The following is an 8,256-nucleotide window of genomic DNA, read 5'->3' as shown; positions in this document are numbered from 1 at the left end:
CAGACCTGCGTTGTCTCTCTAAAAACACACAGACCTGCGTTGTCTCTCTAAACACACACAGACCTGCACTGTCTCTTTAAACACACACAGACCTGCGTTGTCTCTCTAAAAACACACAGACCTGCGTTGTCTCTCTAAACACACACAGACCTGCGCTGTTAAAAACACACAGACCTCTGCTGGTAAAAATACACAGACCTGCGCTGTCTCTCTAAAAACACTCAGACCTGCGCTGTTAAAAACACACAGACTGGTGCTGTCTCTCTAAAAACACTCAGACCTGCGCTGTTAAAAACACACAGGCTTGCGTTGTCTCTCTAAAAACACTCAGACCTGCGCTGTCTCTCTAAATACACACAGACCTGCGCTGTCTCTCTAAATACACACAGACCTGCGCTGTTAAAACCACACAGACCTGCGCTGTTAAAACCACACAGACCTGCGCTGTTAAAACCACACAGACCTGCGCTGTTAAAACCACACAGACCTGCGCTGTTAAAAACACACAGACCTGCGCTGTTAAAAACACACACACCTGCGCTGTTAAACACACACAGACCTGCGCTGTTAAAAACACACAGACCTGCGCTGTTAAAACCACACAGACCTGCGCTGTTAAAACCACACAGACCTGCGCTGTTAAAACCACACAGACCTGCGCTGTCTCTCTAAAAACACACAGACCTGCGCTGTTAAAAACACACAGACCTGCGCTGTTAAAACCACACAGACCTGCGCTGTTAAACACACACAGACCTGCGCTGTTAAAAACACACAGACCTGCGCTGTCTCTCTAAAAACACACAGACCTGCGCTGTTAAAACCACACAGACCTGCGCTGTTAAAACCACACAGACCTGCGCTGTCTCTCTAAAAACACACAGACCTGCGCTGTTAAAAACACACAGACCTGCGCTGTTAAAACCACACAGACCTGCGCTGTTAAACACACACAGACCTGCGCTGTTAAAAACACACAGACCTGCGCTGTTAAAAACACACAGACCTGCGCTGTCTCTCTAAAAACACACAGACCTGCGCTGTTAAAAACACACAGACCTGCGCTGTTAAAACCACACAGACCTGCGCTGTTAAACACACACAGACCTGCGCTGTTAAACACACACAGACCTGCGCTGTTAAAACCACACAGACCTGCGCTGTCTCTCTAAAAACACACAGACCTGCGCTGTTAAAACCACACAGACCTGCGCTGTTAAAACCACACAGACCTGCGCTGTTAAACACACACAGACCTGCGCTGTTAAAAACACACAGACCTGCGCTGTCTCTCTAAAAACACACAGACCTGCTCTGTTAAAAACACACAGACCTGCGCTGTTAAAAACACACAGACCTGCGCTGTCTCTCTCACTTAAACTTAATCATCATACACACAAACCTGTGCTGTCTGTCTGTCACACAGCTCTCCAGAACTGATGACCCCCCCATTCTCTCTCCTCTCATTTACCTCTGTAGCAGTCAGACAGACAGGGCCTTCCTGTTGAGATTGTGCTTGTGCTCAGCCCCAAATTAGAGAGCGAGAGTAGTGAGAGAAGGAGAGAGAAAGAAGGAGAGAGAGGGAGAGCTGTTTTTTCCTTCAGCGGATTTCATTAGGGCGGGTGCCGTGAGGAGAGGAGAGAGGAGAAACAGCACATTACTCACTCAAGGCCCTAAAACCCCCTCAAGGACTCGGCTAGTTGAAACAAATTGTGCAAAACGTGACAGAGAGACTCACCCCTACTCTCATGGAGAAATCCAGCCTAAGCCATCTGCTTAAAAGGTGAAAAGCTCATTAAGATTCAAATAGGCACAAAGAAAGAGGAAAAACGGAGCAGGATTAAAATAGGTAGTTTCCTATTCAGTGGGGTAAAGAGGCATTTTACTTTAGAGCAGCTGCAGGCATGGGGAGAGAGCTCTTTTCCGCCACAGTTATCTTTCACAACAGCCAAGTCCTCCACAAAGAAACCCAGAGGGAACACAGGGGAAATGGGTCTCATCATTTTTTTTAATTCTGGGATGGACAAAGTTACCGCGGGGAAACCAACGCAGGGGAGCGACTTATGACACCGACTCGGTCTTAATCATAACAGCTTTTATTTAGCTTTTCTTGTTCTCTTCTCTCTTTCTTCTTTCTGTCATCAGTCTCCACTTCCTTCTTTCTGCAATCGTTATTTGTGAAGGTAACCCGCGGCAGCAAAGAGGATTTATTCCTTGCCACCACCGCTACGATATCTCACGTATTTAGATGTCCCTTAATAATCAGGAAGTGGCTCCACACTGCTTCCTGATTCAGACTGGTAGTCATTACAGACAGAGAACAGAGGTGGAGGTTTATCTGAATATTTTCATATTGCCCTCGAATGCGGTATTTTATATAAAACAGAGGCTTGATGGCTACTTTGTGTATTTTAGAACTGAACAGTACTATTCTGCACCGAGTCATGCACTCCCAAGTCTGCGGATCCTTGTGTATACTCCTGCACTCCAGTGTGTGTGGACTCTGCGATTAGGCCGGTGCTCTAAAACACTAGTGTTTAGGGGAACTTCATCAATATTTTACCACTGTGTAACTCCTCTCAACACCTCTCAGAAGGTCCCGTCCTGCCCCAGAATGCACTCTTCTGCAGATCCCTGCATGTGCAGTTTAACAGTTTATCTATTTTTATAGCGCTAGCTACATAAACACCAAATAACTCTTTGATATGGTCATTTGAGGCATGTTCAAAATGTGTCTTAAATTTAAGCTTGATGTTATTTATTTTTTAAATGTTGTGCTCTTATTCTCCAAGGAGGGAGCGGTAATAGAGTGTAAATAGACCACGACTTAATGACACTCCACAGCTGCGTGGAGCCTGCCTTGAGAAGTGTACTCAGGCATGTGCACTAATTGATTGGCATTGTTCAGTTGAGGTCATGTTAAGGGGATATTCATATTTGATAGTCTGCAGAGCATCTTCAGATGGACTATCCAAATAAATATGTTACCACATATTATCAATAACTATTTTACTGCATAGTCTTTTTGTGAAATCAGCTCTACATTTAAAAATAAATTATGCTTGTGAAAAATCGAATCGCACAATATTTATTTTAATAATAGAACTTGGAAATTATTTTCAGATTCAAAAGGAAAAACATATTACAGGTTAAATTTGATGTGCGAGGCACCAATAGCAAATGAAACCACAGCAGTAACATTTAATGTTACTAAGTTCTTCTCACAGTCTTATACAATTTACACATGAAATATATCCAAGAAGATTCTTTTAATAAGTTATTTTTTGCGTTTAATTTAGAGAATAATCAAGGAAGATTAAAGTAAGGACAGGTGAAATGTGCCTTTGTAAATATTATTACAGTTTTTATAGGAGTACATTTTACACCTTAAATTAGTGTGAGAGAGGGGGAGATATGGAGAGGGAGAGAAAGACAGGGCAAGAGCGAGAGAGAATGGGGTGTGAGATAGAAAGCAGGGCGAGGAACAGAGGCGGCGTCCTCAGAAAGCGATTAAGAAGCTTGAATGTCAGCTTGTACGTGGGGCTAAACACAAGCCTGCAGCCGACCACCATTCATAATTGCCTCCCAGCAGGGTAAAGTATTCTTTTAGGCTAAACCTTTCCTCTTCCATTTGTTCTCAACATGAAATGGAAAAGGGGAAAAGAAGACAGACACACACACAAACACACTGCTTTAAAAAAATAGAAGTGGTATCTTTGCTCTCTAAGTAGTGATAATTTGGCATGAATTGTTAGTTTTTTCCCTCTCTTTAAATATATCCATCTGGCAGCTTCTGAGGGAGGGAGGGAGGGAGGGAGAGCTTCCACAGTAAAAGTAGCAGTTGATTGTGAACAGAACAATATTATCAGTCTCTGTGCTCTGAGGGCCTCTGTCTCAGCCTCTCTCTGTTCTGAAGTCTTCACGTCCAAACAGCAGTTTGATGTGTGTCTGGGTGAGAGAGGGGATACTCCCTAGCAGACATAGATGTGTTGTTTTGACAGGCTGCACACTCTCTTGCTTCACCCAGCCATCAGACACCATCTCATCACCACACTACACACCTGCCCTAAGACTGACAGCTCTCACACAGGAAAGGGAGGGGCCAGGACTTAGTGATCACTCCCTGCCATCTGGAGTGTTTTTGCAGTACAGCAGGCAACCTGGCTGAAATAGCCTGTTTTGTTATTTAGCATGTCTGTGGAGGAAACATAACACAGAGCATATCTGAAAGCAGAACGCAGTGGTGTACACAACAACCCAGCCCCTACTCCGTTCAGGATGTTGATAAAAAAAAACGCTTTGATATCCAAACTCCTTATCAAGGGGGAAAAAGAGAAAAAAACAGAAAAACGCTCCTCAGTGTAGAGAAATGTTGTCCACACCTGCATCACCTCGTATTCCCTTTTACAGTAGCCATTATCTTCCTCCCCTGACCTGGCCAGCTGTAAGGAAAGTCAATGTTATATGTGAGTATATAGGGCAGCCATTGAAGTGGAACCACTCCAGGGTTGAATTCAATAGTTTTCCTACTCTCTAGTATCAGCAGGACACGGAGCCTTGCTCAGCGACTGCCTTATATTGCCACTTAGCCGTCTTAAGATTCAGCGCAATTTAATTATGTTTAATAGACCCTAATTCAATAAAAATGTGACATTCTCTCCTAGCCCCGGGCTATAGTGGGAGAGAGAGAGAGAGAGAGAGAGAGAGAGAGAGAGAGAGAGAGAGAGAGAGAGAGAGAGAGAGAGAGAGAGAGAGAGAGAGAGAGAGAGAGAGAGAGAGAGAGAGAGAGAGAGAGAGAGAGAGAGAGAGAGAGAGAGAGAGAGAGAGAGAGAGAGAGAGAGAGAGAGAGAGAGAGAGAGAGAGAGAGAGAGAGAGAGAGAGAGAGAGAGAGAGAGAACAGTGTGAGACTGAGGTTGAGTTTCAGAGGGTACCCTATATACAGTAGTGTACAACTTTTGACCAGATCCCAGGGTGTCATTTGGGACACAGATATACCCCCAAGAGCCACCTACCCTGTGGCTCGACCAGGTTAACACCCAGAGATACAGAGCCTTTCGCCTGGGGAAAACTAGTGGAAAAGGCCCTGACCGTCAGATTGCACTCAGATAGTCAATTGTATGTTATTAAGCTATCAAAATGTAAGAAAAGGGAAGGGAGGGAGGGTGAGAGAATGTCCCCGCCACCGCCGTCTCCACTTCCACCCCTTAATGTAGTTGGCTAGTTTGAGTGAGTGAGTTGCTGAGAGATAGGGAGCGTTTAAGTCCTTCCTGTCCTCTCAGTATTTTATTGCAGATTGATTGGAGGTCTCGGGGAGAGAGTGATGAGCGGAGATTGGAGCGATGCTAGTGGGCGTTTCACTGGATGAGGCAACAAAATGACCCCATCTCATTACCAATCAGAGTTATGCATGTGTGCTATACATTTATACTATTTCATATGACCCCTTTGAAAAGGCTTATATGGTGGTAATAGTCTTCAGAATAGTCTCAAAGTCTCTATCTTAATCAGCTGGTTCAAAGCCAAGGGACTGCAATGTGACTCAGCCACCAACTTTGTGAATGTATGAGTGTTGATGAGAGAGATCTGTGAAGAGGTGTCATAACTCCGAAACATTCAGGTGACAAAATCCCCTTACCCATACTCCCCTGGCTGTTGCCCAACCATACACTACCTCTCCCCCTGGCCCACCATACACTACCTCTCCCCCTGGCCCACCATACACTACCTCTCCCCCTGGCCCACCATACACTACCTCTCCCCCTGGCCCCACCATACACTACCTCTCCCCCTGGCCCCACCATACACTACCTCTCCTCCTGCCCCACCATACACTACCTCTCCCCCTGGCCCCACCATACACTACCTCTCCTCCTGCCCCACCATACACTACCTCTCCTCCTGCCCCACCATACACTACCTCTCCTCCTGGCCCACCATACACTACCTCTCCTCCTGCCCCACCATACACTACCTCTCCTCCTGCCCCACCATACACTACCTCTCCTCCTGCCCCACCATACACTACCTCTCCTCCTGGCCCCACCATACACTACCTCTCCTCCTGGCCCACCATACACTACCTCTCCCCCTGGACCCACCATACACTACCTCTCCTCCTGCCCCACCATACACTACCTCTCCCCCTGCCCCACCATACACTACCTCTCCTCCTGGCCCACCATACACTACCTCTCCTCCTGCCCCACCATACACTACCTCTCCCCCTGCCACACCATACACTACCTCTCCTCCTGGCCCCACCATACACTACCTCTCCTCCTGGCCCACCATACACTACCTCTCCTCCTGCCACACCATACACTACCTCTCCTCCTGCCACACCATACACTACCTCTCCTCCTGGCCCACCATACACTACCTCTCCTCCTGCCCCACCATACACTACCTCTCCTCCTGGCCCACCAGGTATAACTGTAGCTGTAGACTGGAGGTATAACTGTAGCTGTAGATTTGGACTGTAGGCATAACTGTAGCTGTAGGTATTACTGTAGCTGTGGACTGTAGGTATAACTGTAGCTGTAGGTATTACTGTAGCTGTGGACTGTAGGTATAACTGTAGCTGTAGACTGTAGGTATATCTTCAGCTGTAGGCTGTAGGTATAACTGTAGCTATTGCTTGGGACGGTAGGTAAAGCTGTAGTTGTAGACTGTAGCTATAACTGCAGCTGTAGCTTTGGACTGTAGGTATAACTGTAGCTGTAGACTGTAGGTATAACTGTAGCTGTAGACTGTAGGTATATCTTCAGCTGTAGGCTGTAGGTATAACTGTAGATGTGGACTGTAGGTATAACTGTAGCTTTAGACTGTAGGTATAACTGTAGCTGTGGACTGTAGGCATAACTGTAGCTGTAGGTATAACTGTAGCTGTGGACTGTAGGTATAACTGTAACTGTTGCTGTCGACTGTAGGCAGAACTGTAGCTGTCGACTGTACGTATAACTGTAGTTATTGGCTGCAGGTATAACTGTAGCTATGGACTGTAGGTATAACTCTGGCTTTGGACTGTAGGTATAACTGTATCTATTGGTTGTAGGTATAACTGTATCTGTAGACTGTAGGTATAACTGTAGCTGTGAGCTGTTCGTATAACTGTAGCTGTGGACTGTTGGTATAACTGTCGCTGTGGACTGTAGGCATAACTGTAGCTTTGGACTGTAGGTATAACTGTAGCTATGGGTTGTAGGTATCACTGTAGCTGTGGACTGTAGGTATAACTGTAGCTGTAGGTATAACTGTAGCTATGGGGTTTAGGTATAACTGTAGCTGTGGACTGTAGGTATAACTGTAGCTGTAGACTGTAGGTATAACTGTAGCTGTGGACTGTAAGTATAACTGTAGCTGTAGACTGTAGGTATAACTGTAGCTGTGGACTGTAAGTATAACTGTAGCTGTGGACTGTAGGTATAACTGTAGCTGTGGACTGTAGGTATAACTGTAGCTGTGGACTGTAGGTACAACTGTAGCTGTGGACTGTAGGTATAACTGTAGCTGTGGACTGTAGGTGTAACTGTAGCTGTGGACTGTAGGTATATCTTCAGCTGTAGGCTGTAGGTATAACTGTAGATGTGGACTGTAGGTATAACTGTAGCTTTAGACTGTAGGTATCACTGTAGCTGTGGACTGTAGGTGTAACTGTAGCTGTGGACTGTTGGTAAAACTGTGGCTATGGGTTGTAGGTATCACTGTAGCTGTAGACTGTAGGTACAACTGTTGCTGTAGACTGTAAATATAAATGTAGCTGTAGACTGTAGGTATAACTGTAGCTGTGGACTGTAAGTATAACTGTAGCTTTGGACTCTTGGTATAACTGTAGCTGTGGACTGTAGGTATAACTGTATCTGTAGACTGTAGGTATAGCTTTAGCTGTAGACTGTAGGTATAACTGTAGCTGTGGACTGTAAGTATAACTGTAGCTGTAGCTTTGGACTGTAGGTATAACTGTAGATGTAGACTGTAGGTATAACTGTAGCTGTAGACTGTATGTATGACTGTAGCTGTGAGCTGTTCGTATAACTGTAGCTGTGGACTGTTGGTATAACTGTCGCTGTGGACTGTAGGCATAACTGTAGCTTTGGACTGTAGGCATAACTGTAGCTATGGACTCTAGGTTTAACTGTAGCTATGGGTTGTAGGTATCACTGTAGCTGTAGGTATAACTGTAGCTATGGACTGTAGGTACAACTGTAGCTGTGGACTGTAGGTTTAACTGTAGCTGTGGACTGTAGGTATAACTGT

This window comes from Salmo trutta, chromosome 25 (assembly GCF_901001165.1).
Source record: "Salmo trutta chromosome 25, fSalTru1.1, whole genome shotgun sequence".
NCBI classification, from domain to species: Eukaryota; Metazoa; Chordata; class Actinopteri; order Salmoniformes; family Salmonidae; genus Salmo; species Salmo trutta.
The sequence above is the reverse complement of the archived record's forward strand: the minus strand, read 5'-3'. Positions refer to the sequence as shown.